Genomic DNA, 18,387 nt, shown 5'->3' with positions numbered 1-18,387 from the left:
AGAGGCCAGGCTCTGCTTATTCCCATCTACAGGTATGCTTGGGTCTAATCTCAGATCTACTGCCTGGTTTTCTTTGAAACTTGCACAAAGCCCACAGCTGTGCACGACCTTGTATCCATGCAGTTTGGATGTCAGACACAAATGGGCTCAAGCAAAGGCTTTACCTGTATTGTATTTTACGCCTAAATCTGTCCTTGACCTCAGCTCTAAAGTGTAAGGTGGGGACGTTTCTTCCTTGCCTTAAGACAAAAATATAAACCTTCGCTGAAGATAAGGCTCTCTAAAAGGCAGACAAGTGCTGATTTTTATAAAATCTGGTGCAAATTGTATTGAAAAGATGTTGAGGAAGAGGTGTGTGGGTTAGTTGTACCACATCTGTGATGGGCTATGTACCCTCTCCATATGTAACAGAGGAAAAGGCATGTTGCTGGATTTCTTTGTGCGGGAAAAAAGATGCTTGTCATAAAGTATACGAAACCTAAAATAAGCTTGGATGGAGGAGCTGACAGCTGACCTAATTAGAGAAGGGTTGGCTATAATGAGGCATGCTCCAGCAAATTAACCAGTTTGTCCAAGATGAAAGAGGCTCAGTTTATGGCTGGATGTTAAGGAAATATTATTCTCTGGGATAGTACTTGAAGAACAATTCTCGAAAATACTGATAGTAGCAATTAATCTGGTATTAGTATCTATTTTATGTTTGTATTTCTGCTAAAGATAAGGTTCAAGTAGATATCAAAATACATGCAAAGATTGGTGTATTAGTTAAATGCAAAATATTGCTAGCCCTGGTTTATATTTTCATTTTTAGTTGATGGATTAGATTTGGTCAGCTCATCAGGCTTGGCCCCATTTCTTTTAGCAGTAATAGGTTGCATTTAATTTTCCCTTTCCTATCACAGGTGGATAAAGCTTCCTTCAATTTTCTTCTGGTTTTATCTTTTTGGCTTTTTTTTTTTTTTTTTTTTTTTTTTCAGACAGCCATGATCTGACTTTGGCTCCTCTTAGCATAAATAAATCCTTTATTTTTGACAGTTGCCAACCATACTGTCAGAGTAGCGGTCATTTATTAAAATTGTGCAGTTTGATAAAGATTAATGATCTTGATTTGAATTCTCTTGATTTCAGATGTCAGCAGATTTGTGAAATAAACAGTTTCATTTAAAAGGATATTTGGGTTGAGAAATTTTGGGGTAGTTAGACTTGTCACCCAGGTTCACAGCATTTTTGACTGTGTGGATTTGATCATCTTTTTAAGATTACATTTTTAAAATATCAAAACAACTTACACATTAGTGTAACAGTGTTAACAGCGTTTGGTTAGTATATTCTATTAAAGCAGAACAAGAAGAATAGTAAACAGCATAATACACTAGTCCACAGTGGTGCCCCCCAGCAACTGGGGAAAAATACATGCTACTTGTATTTCAAGTCAGTCTTCCTAAAGGAAAAGATTTATCAGACCTTCCAGTTATATAGGCATCTTTGACTCCAAAAACAATTACAGAAATCTGTTAACTTTTAGGATATAGACACCACTCATCTCACTTCAGTAATGAAATACTCTAGGTTGAAGAAGAAGAAAAAGAAACTCTCAGATCCCTACAGGCAATCAAAACTCCTGACAATGCTATGCGACAAGCAAAGGCTACCATCACATATATTTATTTTTTTAAAAGAGTTAGGTATATTGGTTATCATGCAATTCTTCAGTATACCATCTGGAATTTAAAGCAAAGCAAAATGATTTCTATGTGTAATTCCCATTACACTGAATCAAAGAAAATTCTGAACCGTATTTCTCAATCCTAAACAAAATTAGTGTTGTGGGAGGGTCTCAGCCTCTGGCGCAGTGTTTAGGAAGGCTAATCAGTCTTGCAAGTTTTTAACTTGGTCATGGGAAGGACTATTCAGATGAAAGCTAAAGAGGATGATCAGGTCCTTTTATGGAGGGCACAGCCTAATGACCAGATATTAATGACATCTGGCATTGTATAGAGCCAGGAAGTCTCCATCTTAGAAAATTCTTTTCTTATGACACAGTTACAGTAATTCAAGATATTGCTGCACCCTCTGCTAAAAGGTAGGAGTGTTTGTGCTCTGCTTGGGTGGAAAGGAGGACAAATTAGTTAAACACAGATTAAGAGAGGTCTGTGATAGATTACCACATCTCAGCACTGGAGGAGCAACTCCTTAAGCCATTGCTGCTGCTTAATAGGTGAAGGTTTGACTATATCTTTATGCATGGCAGAGATTGCTGTGCTGAACATGTGTGCTTCAGACCTTTTCTAAATTTAAGCAAATGCATGCATTCTTAGTTGCTTTGGGGTGGAGTGGGCCAGAATCTAGTCTCCAGTTGCCCATCCTCCAAGGCTGTTTAGTCCCATTTAAACCAAAGGGGATACTAGTTCAGTGCCCCAAATTCCAACTGATGTAGTGTGTATCCCTGTAGAAGATTTGCTCAAATTAAAATAGCTTTAATATTCATATGACCTAGCTTTTTAGACTAATTACAGTGAAAATGAATTAAAATACGTAATCAGATCCTTGCATAAAGTACTGTAAGAAAGCTTTGCAAAAATTCCCCTGAGAAGAAAATTCAAGAAAGGTTTTACATAGTGCTTTCCAATCCCTTTAATCTTGAGAAAAAGCCTTTTTACTTATAGTGACAAAATTGTGCAAATTGTAACTAATTATCCTCTGATTAGTTTGTCTTTACTCATCTCTTCTGAAGTGTGGCAGAGGGGAAATTTATCTGAGGGCATGCTATGCATTTGCTTTGTTTTGCATCCCTTTTTAGGGGATAAGAAATGAAGGTTTAGAGTAAGCCTCAGCAAAACCATCCAGTGAGTAAAAAGAACATGCAAAAAGCATACCAAGAACTGGGGTCCAAAAACTATGGCATGCAGACCACTTTCAAATGGCATAAAATAATTATTTATCTGACTGTCTTCTCTCCTGTGAATAGTTCAGAGTGTGCTGAGTACAGACCAGCAGAGACCAAGAGTAGCTGTCAGTGGATGGTATGATGCAATTTTCTTTTTCTGTCCTTGGTATCCAAGCAAGTTAAGTACTAAAACCATAGACATTAGTGTGTATGTGTCTGATAGAAGAATTGTGCTCCTCCGATTACACTGGCAGGACTAAGAAACAACCTTTCTCCTGGTAATTTGAGGATACTTTTATTAATACTTTTATATATTTTTACTTTTAGAAAGAAACTTGCACTGTTTCTTAGTTCTCTGCTGCTCAGCATCAGTGGTCTCCTCTCTACCAAACTAGGCTAATTACAAGATACCAAACATATTAAAAAAATGTGTATATCACTTCTGAGAAGGAGCCACTGATGCTCAGCAACAGAGAGCTAAGAAAGAGTGCAAGTTTCTTTCTAAAGCTCGCTGCTTTATATTTGAAAGATCTTTGTTAGCAAGTGGTATACACTGTTAAAATGATGAAGGGAAAAGCCAAGTCACTTTGATTTTAATGCTCAACTAGCTGCTATCAGAAATTTATCCATTAGCTATCACTTCACTGCACCTTCAAAGAACAGTATTTAAACCTTCCTGACATTTTTTCCTGACAATGACCTTAACTGCTGATGATTTAAAAACCGCTACACAAGTATGAGTCATCCTGATTTTATACTCAGTGACTCTTCTGTACTGAATAAATTGTGCTGGCCAAGAAAGGAAATTTCCCTTCAAAGAGAGGCCCAAAATGTTTTTACATTTATGCTGTCATCCTCTACTGCAAAGCCAAGTGCGCATAAGCGTGCGCTCTAGATGCATTATGTGTTCTCCGGTCTTTGAAGCATACATTTATGTAAACTGGATGTTGCAGCAAAGATTCATATGCTTTAAATTGGATTGTGTTCATTCTTAAATGTGGCCCCACAGGAAAGTGCGGAGAATGCAAAGTACGAATGACCTTGCTGTGCTCAGATGGGTGGGATGGGTGGTAGTGCTGACCTCCTGGCAGAGCAGAGGTAGAGGTGAGGAGTTTCTGACCGTATCCTTCCTTCTGTGCAGCACAGCTGAATGAAATACATCCATTCCATGCATTTCAAAACTGGCAAAACTTCCATTCAGGGAACCTCTCTGCTGTATCATGCCATGGAGATGCTGTTCTTTTTTCCAATCACTGTTACAGGAACAAAGTGAAGTGGATGGTAGGCCTCTTTATCCTGCTTCAGTATATTCAGCAACTATTTTGGCTGCTCATGTGGGAAAGAAGTATACTCTCAATAAGAATGTTAAAAATCTCAAGAAGCTATCCCGCTCTCTTACTAGGTTTAGCTTTTTCAGACATGATTAATCAGTTTGATTCCTGCTGTCCTTTGGTTATGGGTAAAGGAGGGTATAGATGGTTGTAAGAGTTACAGATTTTACTGATGTGGTATTTGTTCTGCAAAGCAGATGATATATGCTGGCATATGACAAGTGTAGGCTACCTCTATTTGCTACTTGTCAAGGGTAGAGAGGGAGAATATGCAATGGCTGTACTGGGGAAGCTCTCAAAGAGAGCAAATGGGGCATCTGTGGGCATGTAAATTCAAGCTGTATTGCCTTATCTCAGAGACAGCCTTCTTAGCCCTTCTGTCACTGCCAGAAAGAAGTCGGAATTTATTTCTGTGCTTTTGTGGGCACAACATATCACTTTGCTGTCTTAACATGCAGTTATCACTGAACATGTGTTGTGGCCATGTTTGTGCTGCTCCCTTTGGGGTCAGCACGGTGGCTTCACAGTGTCATTTTCCTGTCCATCATAAGGATCGATGCCACTTGTGCTTGGAGTTAAAACACTGCGTTTGAGGCATATATTCACATCGGCTGCTCTTCAGTTTTGAAAACACTGACAATAGTTAATGGAGCAAACTCCAATGAGGTCATTGTTCTTAACCATATTGCTATGTCCATCTGTGCTGCAGGTTGGTTTATTTCTTTTTTAATACATTTAGTATCTTGTAATTAGCCTAGCTAAATAGAGAAGGGGCCACTGATGCTGAGCTACAGAGAACTAAGTTATAGCATGTTAGCATATCCAAAATACATCTGGGTTCAGAACTAGAACCGCTCTGTTAACTTGAAAGGCCTTGAGTGAGCTGGCCAGTAGTACCTGTGATGTGAAGTGACGGTGGATCTGCCTCTGCTTTTATCTCTTGTCCTGCAGCTGCAGGCCTATGGAAAGTTGCGTAGAGGAGCAGTGTTGAAGCACATTTTGGACAGATGGATTCACTGCTTGCAAGAGCATCCTGTTTTATATCCTCGATGTGTCAAAGATTTGTGTTCTGCAGCAGTGTACCCTCAGCATCTAACTCAGGTTTGAGATGAATTGTTAGATTTAGGTGTAGGGGGAAAGACAAGCAGCAGGTATGTTATTACTTTTTTGTTTTTAAAGGGGAACTAATGGCAAGTTTATGAGAATATAAATCACTGAACCACTGAAATTTTCAGGTGTGTGCTAGAACCAGGTCTCCTTTATTTAGCAATAAAGGAGATCTGGTTCAATACCTGACCTCTTCTCTTGCCATTTTCAAACAATACTTCACAGTTTTTTCACATTTGTTTTCATGCCATTGGCAGCTCATATCAAATACTGTCAAACAGAATGCAGCTTGACTGCATCAGATTTATTGAATCATTAAGTTATTTCAGGAAAACCTTCCCACGATTGTTAGTTGCTTTACTTGTTATAAATATCACAGCAAGTTTTTTAAAGTCAGTGCACTTCGTCACCCTTTGATCTTCTCCAAAACAACACTGTATGTTGGATGCAAATGTTGGATGCAAAAGTATCACGTATGACCTTTGCAATCCCCAAGAAGCCAATAAAATAAGCTGTCTGAAAGAAGTACCTCAGTGAGCCTAAAGGTTTGTGGCCAATCCATTTCATGATGTACAGAGAAATATGTAATGAGAGCTTTATGAGCTTTTACCTCCCCTGCTAGGTGAGCTTACTAATTGGATAGGCCTGTGCCACGCTGCAGGTGTGGGTCTCTCTCTTGCATCAGTGCTTAATTTGACAAATCATAGGAAATGCATTTTTAGCTTTCTTATTTTTCTCATTCAAATATTTTCATTACTCCTTATGAGAACTTTCTATGCAGTGTTCTTGCTAAGGTAAACATTGCACATTGTTGATAATACAGCATGTGGTTTAAAAATAACCTCCCTGCTTCCTATTTGCAATTACAAGAGCCTTACCCTGAATGTTTTAAATAATTGGTCTGGTTCTTACACTTAGCAATCTAACTCTTCTCTGTTTTTCATACTTGCTTTCCCAGTATTTGTTACCTTTTGCCACTATAAGAAGTCAAATTTCAGTGAATTTTTCCAAATCAGTCTTCCTTACTCATTCTGGAAACTCTGTAATGCCTGCAATAAAGAGGCAATTGCTCGCTAAATATTTTTTAAGAAATATGACTGCTTCCAAGTACTTTAAACATAATAAAAGTAATTTACTGATGCAACATACTACCAGCATATGTTGGTGCCTCACTTTAACCTTCAAGTTATGTTTCTGACTTGCAGGGGAAAATGCCATTCAAAATATTCTTTTTCAGTGATACTCCATTTGAAATCAACTTTCCCCCTTTTGCTCCTGAAAAAAGTATGACACTGACTAGAAAGGGAAATATCAAACTTAGCATCACAGAATTAGAAGATTTGTACTGAAATGTGTATTTTTTTTTTAATAGAAAATCTATCATGATGAGGAATAAGCACAGACACCAGTTTTTTTCTGTTGAAAACATAAACTGTGGTTATTATTTTTATGGTGAAAGATTCTAACCTCTTTTTGCAGAGATGATTTGTCACCTTCAATTGGCAATGAAGTCTGTGCAGGTAGACCTTTTTATTCATACAAAATTTATTTAAAGTTTTGGGTCTAAATTTGACCCTTGCTCAAAGTAAGCCCTGCCAATAATACATGAATTGTGACAAGAATTCTAATAGGATTTTGAAGGAGGGATATTGTTTCAGCAATGATGAATTTTCCCTTGTCAAATGTATTATGCTGGAGGTGCCTTCAGCTCTTCTTGCTCATCCCAGAAAATTCTCGTACATCTCTAAGGATCCAAGACCAGGCCAGCAGAAGAAAACTTAAGAATTACTCAAAAGAAAACCAAAGTATTATACTTACTTTTCTCTCGCAATTGCCATATGTTTCAAGTTACTTTTAGCCTGGTATGATAGCTTCTGGAAGAACTCAAATGTGTGATATAGAATGGGAAATGTTGTAGGTGCCAAAGGTGCCAAGTCTTGAAATGCAAAGCTGCAAGAGTAGCCTGTTTGTCGAATGTTTTTATCGATAGGAGGTAAAGCTTGCTTTTATTTGACTTTAACTCTCAAGAGTTTAAAGGTTAGTGAGTTAATATCAACTGGTCAGACTGAGGTTCTGGTTTGTTTTTTCTATCCAGTATCTCTGAAATATAGCCAGACGACTAAAAGTTTGTCATGTTCTGCGCATATGCCTCATCATGCATTGCCTTTGTGTGATAAATGGCTGGAAAGGAGTGTTGCGTTGTATCCTTATTTGCAAACTGAAAGTCAGATTGTATTTTGAAGCAGTCCACTTGCTTACTTCAAATTAGATGCAAGAAAGTTTAAATATACATATCTATTCAGTATTTAGCCTTTTCCGTGCCCACAGTTCTTGGAGTCCCTCAGCAGATGGGAAAGAGTTATATGGCAATTTCCACTGAATTCAAAATTATTGTGCATTTTACTAAAACTGGATGTTTTCTCCCAGACTAATCACTTTACCACAGCATTTGTGGTGTTTTTCATTAAAATTGAGGGAAATAATGTTTGTAGCAAAAGTGAATCTCACACTGTGGTAATTGTTAAAGAAAATGGACAGTAGTTATTATTAAATTCTAGAAGTAAGAATGTTAGGCTTTTTCAATAATTTCTGACTGTCACTGAACTCTTAATGCCTAGTTTCTGTTAGCTGTATAATTCTTATCAGTTTTCTACCCCACTGAAAAACTGAAATGAATACAATGTTTCTAGTTACTCATCTCTTATACATGAGACTCACCAGCTTCAGAACTTGTGGAACGAATTTTGAAAATAATGCATTTTTCTCGCTCTAACTTCTTGAAGGCATAATCCACAGAAATAGGTTTTGGGGGGGGGGGTGAAGAGAAGAAAAGTATTATTTTCTTTATAATGGGAGAGGCATATTGTTTCTTGAATTTTTACTCTACAGTGTGTAATTGCCCCACATTAGAGGAAGAGGGAGTAGCATATTCTTACCGGTCAGATCACCTGTAACCAGCAGGATAAGGCAGCCCTACACTGGTGTAATTACCAGATTAGATTGCAGACAAAGATCTTCTCTTTTCTTATGTTAGGTTTCCTTAAATCTTTCCTTAAATCTTTCACAACAGAGGACACGGTTGTACCTGTGAAAGGCCACTGCTCCTTCTACCGCTGAGTGTAGTTGTCGTTTTGCTTATAGCTTGTCATTTCGCTTGGCTGCCACACTAGTAGGTGCTGCCAGGTCCAGCTCTGTTCTCTGTTACTGGTTCATCTGGAATGAAGTAAATTAGGAGACAAGCCTTCAAAATATCCCATCGAGAGGAAGGCTTTGCTGTGGTAATGCAGCAGAATGAGGAGAAAGACATCCTCACGTGGATATGCTATAAATTGTTGCCCTTTCTTTTTCTAAGCCTTGCCCACACTTTTCTTTAAGAATGGTTCCTATTAATGATTGCCCTGTTTCTGTGGGAAGGTGAATTCACACAAGATATTTCTAGATTCTGTCACAGAGAAAATACATGTAATGAGTGTTGTAACATCAGTCTGAGCCCTCTGCGCAGCCCACCACTGCAGGCAGAATTCATCCTTGTCCACATGATAGTCTCTTCCTAGTGATTATGCAACATTACAATGACAGGACACAAAAATGTTCCCATAAACAGTAGAGAGAACAGATGTTCACAAAAAAATTCATCAGTTGCTGATGAGACTCAGAGTCTGTTAATTTTTTTCCAATTACATGTAAGTCTCATATTTCTAGTAGAGTTGCAGTGAGCATTTTGGTGTGCCTGTAGAGGCCAGCCTTGGGCAGAACAGGTCATGGCTGCAGGTGAGGTGTGCCACAACCTTTACTAGCAGCAGTTGGCAGTGGCTGATGAACTCTGTCAGCCAAGCTGGCTTTTGGAGTGCCTATAGAAATGCAAGCCGCAGTTCCAGCATTAGGCCAAGAGCCTGCTGTCATGACTGTTGTGCTGGATCAGGAAAATTGCTCATTTCTTTTTACACTGGTACAAGAACTTAACCTTAATGTGTGTTAGGTCAAAATAGATTGTATCCTAACTGAATGAAAGTGGTCCTCATGCCCTCATCCAGTAGTTGCACCAAAGGAACTCATACCGAGTTCACAAGCATGCTTCTCCTTTTTGCTGCATCAAGATCTTAGTTTCTGGATTTTCCTAGGCCCTTTCTTTTTTGTTACCAGTCATGGTTTCTTAAACAGTTTTAAGGTGGGAGATAGTTGCTTTAACTCAGTCTCTTAAATTAGGACTAATTCTTTTACAGTCATCTTTAGAAAAGAGATCAAAAGTTGATACTAAAACTAGTGATTCATTTTTTTGCTTGTATTCCTTTGTACTAAGGATTTGGTAATTATATCAGCTGAGGTACATGACTTGGTATATTCAGGCTTTAACCATGGCATAATCTAGAATATCTGTTATCCTGCAACACTCAAGAGAATGCACAGATGCTGAACATGCAGGGAAAGCCCCTGTTGATATATAATAGATTTGTGTGGACCACCATAGCTAGAAGGAAGGATACTGAATTGTGATTCTTCTTCTGTGGTATCTCCAGCTACTCAAAGGAGTGAAAGGGCAGATCTACTGCAAAAGCAACTGGGTGATAGCTGCTGTCTCTCGAAGGCCTTTGAGGAGGGCATATTAGCATAACACCTCTCCAGCCTTCCTTCAGGAGCAGCTGTGGAAGCTCCAGAGGTTCCCGAGTCACTGAATCCTGTGTCCTGTGGAGTTGGAGGTGGGGACATGGGTAACCATACTTCTTGCTTATGCAGGTACCAGTTCTAGTTAACAAAAAAGTGAGCTGAAGTGAACCGATTGAGCATTGGGAGTGAAATATGGCCCTGAGGAAAAAGGGAAGAGCTTGCGTCGCACTGTGGGGTCTTCCCATCTGGATCCATAAAGCAGACAGGCTCAAGACTGGAAAGGGTACACCAAGATACCTTTGAACTGTGGGTGGTTTCCATGACATGAGGCTTTAGAGGACACTGTAATTAGCTGCTGCTGTTTTGGGAAGCTGCAGATCAGATATTCAAATGGGAAAGCAGGAAGAGAAAAGACTGAAGAAAATAATAGGCCAGGAAGTAAAAGGGCAGCTTTGTGAAAATTGCTGTACAGAGACTATGGTAGATTCTGAGTAGCAGCAATTCACTAATAGATAGAGTTGTCACAACTCAGCTTTGCTACATATGTGATTTGCAGGGAAGTGAGGAGGGACCTGGTTTTCCAAAGGAATCTCAAGAACCATATGTCCTTGTATCACAAACCAGCTTACGTGAAATTAGTCTCTGTGTCCTGTCTCCCAGCTGAATTTGTATTAATTAAATAGGCTGTATGCTCCATGGCCAGGGGTCCTTATTTAATGTCATGGAGTTACAGTGATAAAAATGAGTTTGTCATATCAGCCATTAGGTTTCAGTTAAAGGCAGACTGTTTATTATAATTGCTATGAATGTCACTGTCCAAAATAGTTCAGTGTACTGGTTAGGTGACTTCATGTTGTGTAATGTTCATTTCTGTGGCCTGGTGGCTTCTATTTCATCCCAGCTGGCTTTATTAGATGGTCACTGTGGCAGTGGAAGATGGATGGCACTGGCAGATGCCCCAGGTGTGCAGTACGGGCAGCTTTTGCACAGGGGACCAGGAGCCTCCTGAGCTCTGTGTATTTTATTTCTGATTTTCAGGAGCCCTGCTATGTTAGCCCAGAAGCCTGCCTCCCATGCTGCACCACACAGTAATCTGGAGATGTGAGAAACTGCCTGGTACAGTTGGGATAAAGTCATTTGCTTTGTGAACTCTTTTTTTTTCAGATTTAACATTCTGAATTTAGGCTCCTCATTTAATGCAAATGTTTAGAATAAAATTATGGCTTAGCTTTGGTTCTGAGCACTAAATAGCTCTAATTTCAATGGATATTTCTGGGTGTTCAGTGATTTTGAACATCAGGATGCTCCTCTAAATAGGAATACAGTTGTTTCACTGTGAGCTCCTATTCACAGTGCAGTTCATGGCCTCAAATAATGACTGTATTTTACCATTCAACCTGCATTGCTTTCTAAAGCAGAGAAATCTGCTGGAGAAAAACATTTATTTTGCAGAGAATAGAAAAGGAAGACAACCTGTACATTTTCTGTGGTCTGATTTTAAATACTTTTCTTGAATGCACAGGGAACATGTCAGTGTAAAGTAATGAGAGAAAAAATATTGTACTTTGCTGTGTAACCACTTTTTATCCAGTGAAGTCAAAAAATACCTTCTGAGTTGGTATACTTGATTAAGTTTTGCCTTCCGAAGCACTGTGGATACAGTATGTGCACTCATTTTCCTGTCAGCTTGAATGTAAAACTGTTGCTAAGAAAAAATTAATTGGGGTGCCCATGCCCTGGGTATAATAGAGCATCACTTTTTCCCTTAGTTTCACAAATAAGCAGATAAGAAAGTATCTGATAACATTTTAAAAAACTATCTGATTTCCTAGTATGCAGATACCTGCAGCTGGAACATCTGGATTTGTGCATGTTGGGCTCACTGCATGTTTTAGAGAAAGGCATAGGAACTTGGTGGGTGTAGGGCAGTAGGGAGAAGTCGTGTTGCAAGCATGGAGCTAGGAAATGCATGGAGCTTTTGTGTAATAGAATGAAGGATGCTAGCAACCACTTGCTTTAAAAAGCAAGGAATATTTCTAATGGTGCACTCTTGCTTCATAAATTACAAGACGGAGGAATTTGATTTGACAGGTTTTGAGGTGAGAATGAAGAACATTAGACAGGGACTGTAGTAGTTATGAGGTTGTCCATATAATCTTCCAGAAGGGACAGGAAGAAAGAAACCATTAGAGAGGAACAAAACTGCATAAATAATGTTATAATAGCATAGATATTAATTCCAGAAGTTGCATAATGTGTTTTGATTTGTTTGTAAGGCAAATTTAATAATGAACAGTGCTGTTTTAGTAAAGGAAAATGGTGAAACCTAAGGTCAGTGATATAAGTTCATAAATATATATTCCACCTTTTAAAAATTTGTCAAAATACAATACATGTCTCTCAGAGGCCATTTTTAGATGGAAAATTTAGATTACAAGTCAGCCTGTTCCCAACTGCGACCTTTATTTCAAGATGCAGGAAGAGGCCAAAATGATTAAAATCATCACTGAATTTCACTGTTACAATGTGTTTTCTTATAACATTCTTTTTAATACATGAGCTTAGAAGCAAATAGAAACATAAATGTGAAACATAAAGGATCTATCACTCTTGCGTGATAATAAACTTAATGAGTTTAGGTGTTGTCAATGAGGCATCATTTTATGGAGTAAACAACCAGATTAGCTCAAACTTTTGTGTTTCCTCTTCCTGTAAATGCCAGCTAAATGGGAATAACTTGCCTATCCATTTCCAAATGTCACTTTTAGCCACCTGCTTTCTGAGCTTCAGAGATGCTCACGAACAGCCCTTAGGATTGCTTTGCTTCCCTGTGCTATTTATAGGTAATGTCAAGGCAAGAAGTTATTTCTCAAACTGGTTTTCTTGTGGAAAATTAGGGATGTATGCATCCTTTCTGAATTGACCTTCAATGTTTCTAAACTGCCTGTGATTAGAAAAAGAAGCATCTTGCAGTTCCCATTTTCCAAGAAGTCTGAAAACCTATTGTTCTATAAAACTGTAAAATGTGATTCATTGGGTGTATAAGGCACTGATCTCTTTTGCCAATTTTCTTTCAAAATGCAGTTTTGCATGCTTCTTACTGCTGGTGTGTTCTGCGGCCCTCCACCTGCTCCGGGTTCATGTGTTGTGCTGCCTCATGTGAGCTAGCTAGCACATGGAACAACTGCTGGTGAAGAATGAAAAATGAAAGTATGAAAAATAAGATGTGGCTTGCTGAAAACCTTGAGAGGTGCTTTTAATGTGCTTGTCCTGGATGAGTGACTTAAGCAGAAGTGAGGTGAGTTGTGATGTGGGAAGGTAACGGGCTCCAAGACATTTGTCTTTCCAGGGTATTTTAGTAGGAGGGAATAGAAGAGAGGGATGAGGAGTCAGGGAAGAGCCATTTACTTAAAATGTTCCTCTTCCACAGAGTATCTAGGGGGAAGAAAACAGAACTATACCCTTCCTGAAAGAGTTAATTCTTTGAAAAAATTCATAGCTTTGATAAAGGGAGTTGTCTATGGCAGTAACAACATGGCCTCTTTGACAGTTATGGTTCGGGAGGAAGAGGAAGGTCAAGAGAGGTGCATTGAGAGGAAGCAGTTTTCAGCCTTTATATTTTTTTCTTTCAGAAGCTGAACTGATATCCATTCCTACAACATAAAGTTTCATAGCAAGCAGACAGTGCTAGGCATTTTAGATCATAGCAGTGATTAAACACACTCCTGATTTGGCAATTGTGAAGGCACCAATAATTCTTCAGTGATAAGAGATAAACCCTAAATATGAGAGACAGGCACTGACCTGAGAAACGGCTGACGTCAGTGTCAAGGAAGCTGGTTGATGAGAAAATAACCTAGAAAACAGATTGCTTTTGCCAAGGGTTGCTTGTATTGGAGTGACTTTTCTGTAGTTGCCACGGAGAAATGATTTTTGAAAGCAGCTGCTATTTTTTAATGCAGGCCTTGTTTTATTGAGTACAGGACTATGTTTAAGAAAGCTTTTCTCTTTGGTATATGTGCCTGAGAGTACCCACAGTTTCTGAACTGAATGAGCCTATTGCTTTAAAATTGGTGAAAGCATCCCCCTGACTGACAAAGGTGCTTCTAATTTTATGCCTTGGTTTTAGAGCTCTCTCATCTTCTCATAAGCATGTTCAAGGGAAAAAAATTCCTGTTGGCTTACACAGAACTAGCACATTATTACACTAACAGAGGATACTTTTATTTTTAAGCCTTTTTAGGGAAAAAACAGGCAAATAGGCAATGACCATATAAAATGCTGCATGCAGTTGAGTGACTGTGTTTACTTCTTTGGGCAAGAGACTTCTGCAGAGCCTAGGGTTTGCCTATGGTCAGGGGCTTGTGGGACGGATATTTCACTGGTCATGGGTCCAGCATGAAGTACAATATTTCCCAGACCAAAATTAAGGGAACATTCATTTGGATTAACCCTTTGGATATTGGGGAGTGAGGGGAAAGAGGGAAAGGACAATTTTTGCCTTATTAATTGTGCTGCTTGCATGCTGCCTAACAATTGATCACTTTTCCTGTGCACCTGTAAAGCTTTCCAACTGACAATGCAAAGTCTATCCCTTACAGACAGGTTCTCTCTATCCTAATTTTTCAGGTAGTCTGAATAAGACAGTCATACTGCAGAAACTAGAGTGTACAATCATATGAATAATCTATTACCTTTTTTGCATGTGTAACACCTCAGTCTTCAGGAAGATTTAATCTGTCAGTTGTATCCTTCTTTGCCTTCTGTGCAGAAGAGGTCCTTTCTCTCTCTTTTCCTCCTGTTGCTCTAGCAGAACTGTGCACATGCAGATGGTAGTTCTTTAATCATGACTATCACAGGTGCAACCAGGGAAACTACTCTAAAGGAAAAAGAGGAGCCCTAAACCTCAAGAGGGACTAAATGGGTATTAATTTCTTGCAATTTCTCACCTCATGTGAAAGGGAATAAGAAGGGGAGGGAGGAAAGGAAGAGAAGACAGGACCGGACCGGACCGGACCGGACCGGGCTTGAGTATCCAGAAGGCAAGGGACCCTGAGAATGGACCTTTGGGACAGGAGAGGGGTATCCTAGAACAAGGAGAGAAATTGAAATGACAAGCCGAGTATGTCTCAGCTCTGTAGGGTACATCTTTGTGGCAGATCCCTGCCCTCCTGAGTGAAGGGCTTTGTTGAGGGCAATACTTTCAGACTGCTGCTACAATAAATGCCTGAGCAAAAAAAAGGCAGTGATCTCTTCTCCAAAAGTGTTGCATGCAGCCAATTGAAATAGATTTTATATCCATTATTTGTATTCCTGATTGAAATGCAAAGGCTGCTATATGTGCAGTAGTCCTCCTGACATTTCTGCTCTTGGAAGCTTTCCCAGATCTGATTGCTTATGTTATTTCTCCATCCATTTCTCTCTCTTGCTCCTTCTTGCTCTCTTTTTCTTGTTTTTTTCTTTAAAAAGACTCTCCCATAGAGAAGAATCCATGTAAAAATAGCATAGATATGCTTGATTCCTTGAATTTTCTTATCTGAATTTTCTTATGTGGTCCTTCAGTCCTGAGTAGTTTTTAAGTCCTGTAATCATGGTAGAAGTGGAGCAACATTAATGGAGAAATATTAAAGAGAAACAAGGAGATTAAGATGGGGTGATCTCCGGAGTACTGCTATTCACTTGAAAGGAGGAGGAATCAGAAGGCAGCAAAGCATGGGAGGCAGGAGACTTGCTGTGTATTTACTGAATGGTTTCATATGGAAATGAAATTCAAGGGAAATGGCAAGGTTCACTGAGATGAAAGACACAGTTTACTGTCTACTGAGCTTAATTTTGAATCCTGAATTGTGTGTTGTTTGTTTGGATGCAAAAATAGGGGGATGAAAAGAGCTGTATTGAGTTAATATTGTTGTTTTAATGAAACTTTTAAAGTGTTTATTGATAGGGGGAAGTGATAAAAGGAAAGATTGTTTGCTTTTTGCAATTCTGAAGTGCTCTGACAAAACCTGGAAGCAGCACTGTTAATTTTTAGCCCTATCATCTGTAGTGAAACTCAGTTTTATCAATGATGGCTTTGTAAGCAGTAGTGAGTGTCTGAATAATCAGTTTCTCTGCGAGTGGTGAACTAAAATGCTGATAAACAAGGTAGAAAATCAATTGTAAGAAGGTAAGTATATGGATAAAGTGCTTCCTTTCCAGTTCTTTTAAGACGTCTTAAGTAGTGGATAGGGGAATTAGTCTCAAAGGACCGTCAGTTGGACTCTGCTTATGACTATTGAATAAAACAAGAGGAGAAAGAAAAATATTATTCAGACCAGAATGGATGTCTATAAATCCAGCATAAAATATCTACCAGCAGTAAAAAGTTTAAAATCTTAAAATTGGACTGATGAACTCATCCATAGCACCATTAAGAACTGCACCTTGCAGCTTTGAAAATCCCTTCTCTGAAAACCTTGGAAGCGGTCTTTGTGGAAGAAGAAGCCCTGTAGACTTGCCAGGGGTCATGCAATGCACACTGAATGCGTGTGTGCAGAAATGTGCCTTGGCGTAAAATTGATTTGTGTTATCTCACTCCCCGCAGCCATTTAAAAAGACACTGAATTTCCTTTCTCATGTCTTAAAGATCTCAATTACACATTTAATTGCTACCCAGAAGGCATCTTTGGAAGGAGGTTACGGTGAACACTTAGCTATTTTAAAATGCAAAGGATGTGAGAAAGAGATCATATTACGTATCATCAGATGGCAGGGGACTTCTGCTTTTGGTTAGTTCTTTCCTACGCACTGTAACTAGAGAACTTGACTAAGAAAATCTCAAGCTAATTATTTTTTTTTTAATAAGCTCTGCTAGAAGCTGTATTTTAACGTGCAATGGCAGTACAGATTTCTTTATTTAAAAGACTGGAGTTACAGTGAAGGAAACCCACAGAAGCTGCAATTTGCTGTGTTACAGTTTTCTCCTATGGCACTGCTGCAGTTTCCCAGTTGTTACCATCACTGCTGCTAAAGTTTGAATGGTGGAAAATCCTGAAACAGCTAAACAAAATGCAGTGAGGATTTCTCTCTTTTTTTCCCCCTACTTCTAAAATATATTAAAAATGATGGTTACTGTAAAAAGATATATGTATATGTGTATATATATATATATATCTAATCTTGTGAAAGAAAGTTTAGCAAATTCCACACTCATCTGGCATCTGACATGGTCATGCTAAGACTATTGGTAAATGAAGCCTGCTTTTTACTTCCTGGAGGAAAGCATAGTGCACCTAGTGGAAGTGCATGTTTCTCTAGCTAGCTGTGCTCAAGAGCTTCAGTCCTGTTTTTATAAGACCCTAAGACCCTGGCTGACCAAAATACCAGTAGTTTGCCGATACTGATTATTAGCAGTAGTTTGAACTCTTGGTGCAGTCCCCATTGCAAAGATTTCCTTCTCTGGGTATGGACAGAAATGTCTTCTGTCTACATACTGCTGAGCTGCTCAGAACTTTGTTCACAGAACTAAATCCAGAAACTGGATTTCGGTGCCAAAGTACATGAAGAGCTTGGTGTGATGGGCCTCTTCAGTAGATGCCTTACACACTGGATGTAACACCTCACAGAAGTAGTCTGGAATTTTCTTTTAAAAGGTTGTGGGAGAGATCCAGTTTTCCCCATTACTATAGTAGTTTGGTGATTCACTGGAGCCAGAGATCAATTCTTGATGGAGGCGATGCATTTGACCTTGTCCATGTCTTACAAAGACAGATACCCAAACAGGAACACAGGCAGGTTTTTGATATCCAAGTCCAAAATTGCCTCCTTGAAAGTCCTTGTAAAACAGCTGACTACTTTGAACAGATTCAACTCCATAGCTTAGAGCTCCACACGTGCTCCCTCTAGATGTCAGGTTTTCCTCTGTTTGGTCCTTCCCTACCCTGTTGAAGCCAGGACAGTGTGCAGAGAAGAATTTAGGATTCTTTAGAGCATAGAAGAGGTGCAAGAACTGATGCAAGTATGTAGCCAATGGCCTGGTCACTTCTGAATTTCTTTTCTCAGCAGTTTTCTATATTTTATCCACTTACATTAAAAAAGTAAAATGTGCGAACCATTCTGAAAACCTTGATATGCAACGTGATCATTTTAATTTGGTTTGGTTTAAGCAAATTCTGTTTTCATGTGCTTTGGTCGTATTTTGCATTTGTTCCTTCTTTCTTCCATTGTATCCATTTTACAGAAAATATGTTCTTTTGCTTTCTTTCTCTAAAAGTCTACTCCAAATGTCCACTTGCAAATGAATCAAATGAGAATTACCAGATCTTGTTTTCCAAGTGGCCTATATTTGAGTGGATAAAAGATGATATTGGTTGATGTGGGGTGGGGGAAGGGATCTAGTTTTGTGGATTACAGAGATTCTTGAATGGCTCTTGAGCCAGTGGCACTGTGTCTTTCATTGTGCCTTGTTGAGAAAATGGG

The 18,387-nt window shown here is 39.0% G+C and overlaps 1 protein-coding gene across 8 annotated transcripts in view; it reads left to right on the top strand.

The window, feature by feature from the left end:
* The window catches only part of OXR1 (oxidation resistance 1), a 276,903-nt gene that overhangs the window by 107,664 nt on the left and 150,852 nt on the right, over positions 1-18,387 (top strand). The window lies entirely within an intron of this gene.

This window comes from Dromaius novaehollandiae, chromosome 2 (genome assembly GCF_036370855.1).
Source record: "Dromaius novaehollandiae isolate bDroNov1 chromosome 2, bDroNov1.hap1, whole genome shotgun sequence".
Classification (NCBI taxonomy): domain Eukaryota; kingdom Metazoa; phylum Chordata; class Aves; order Casuariiformes; family Dromaiidae; genus Dromaius; species Dromaius novaehollandiae.
The sequence above is the reverse complement of the archived record's forward strand: the minus strand, read 5'-3'. Positions and strand labels throughout refer to the sequence as shown.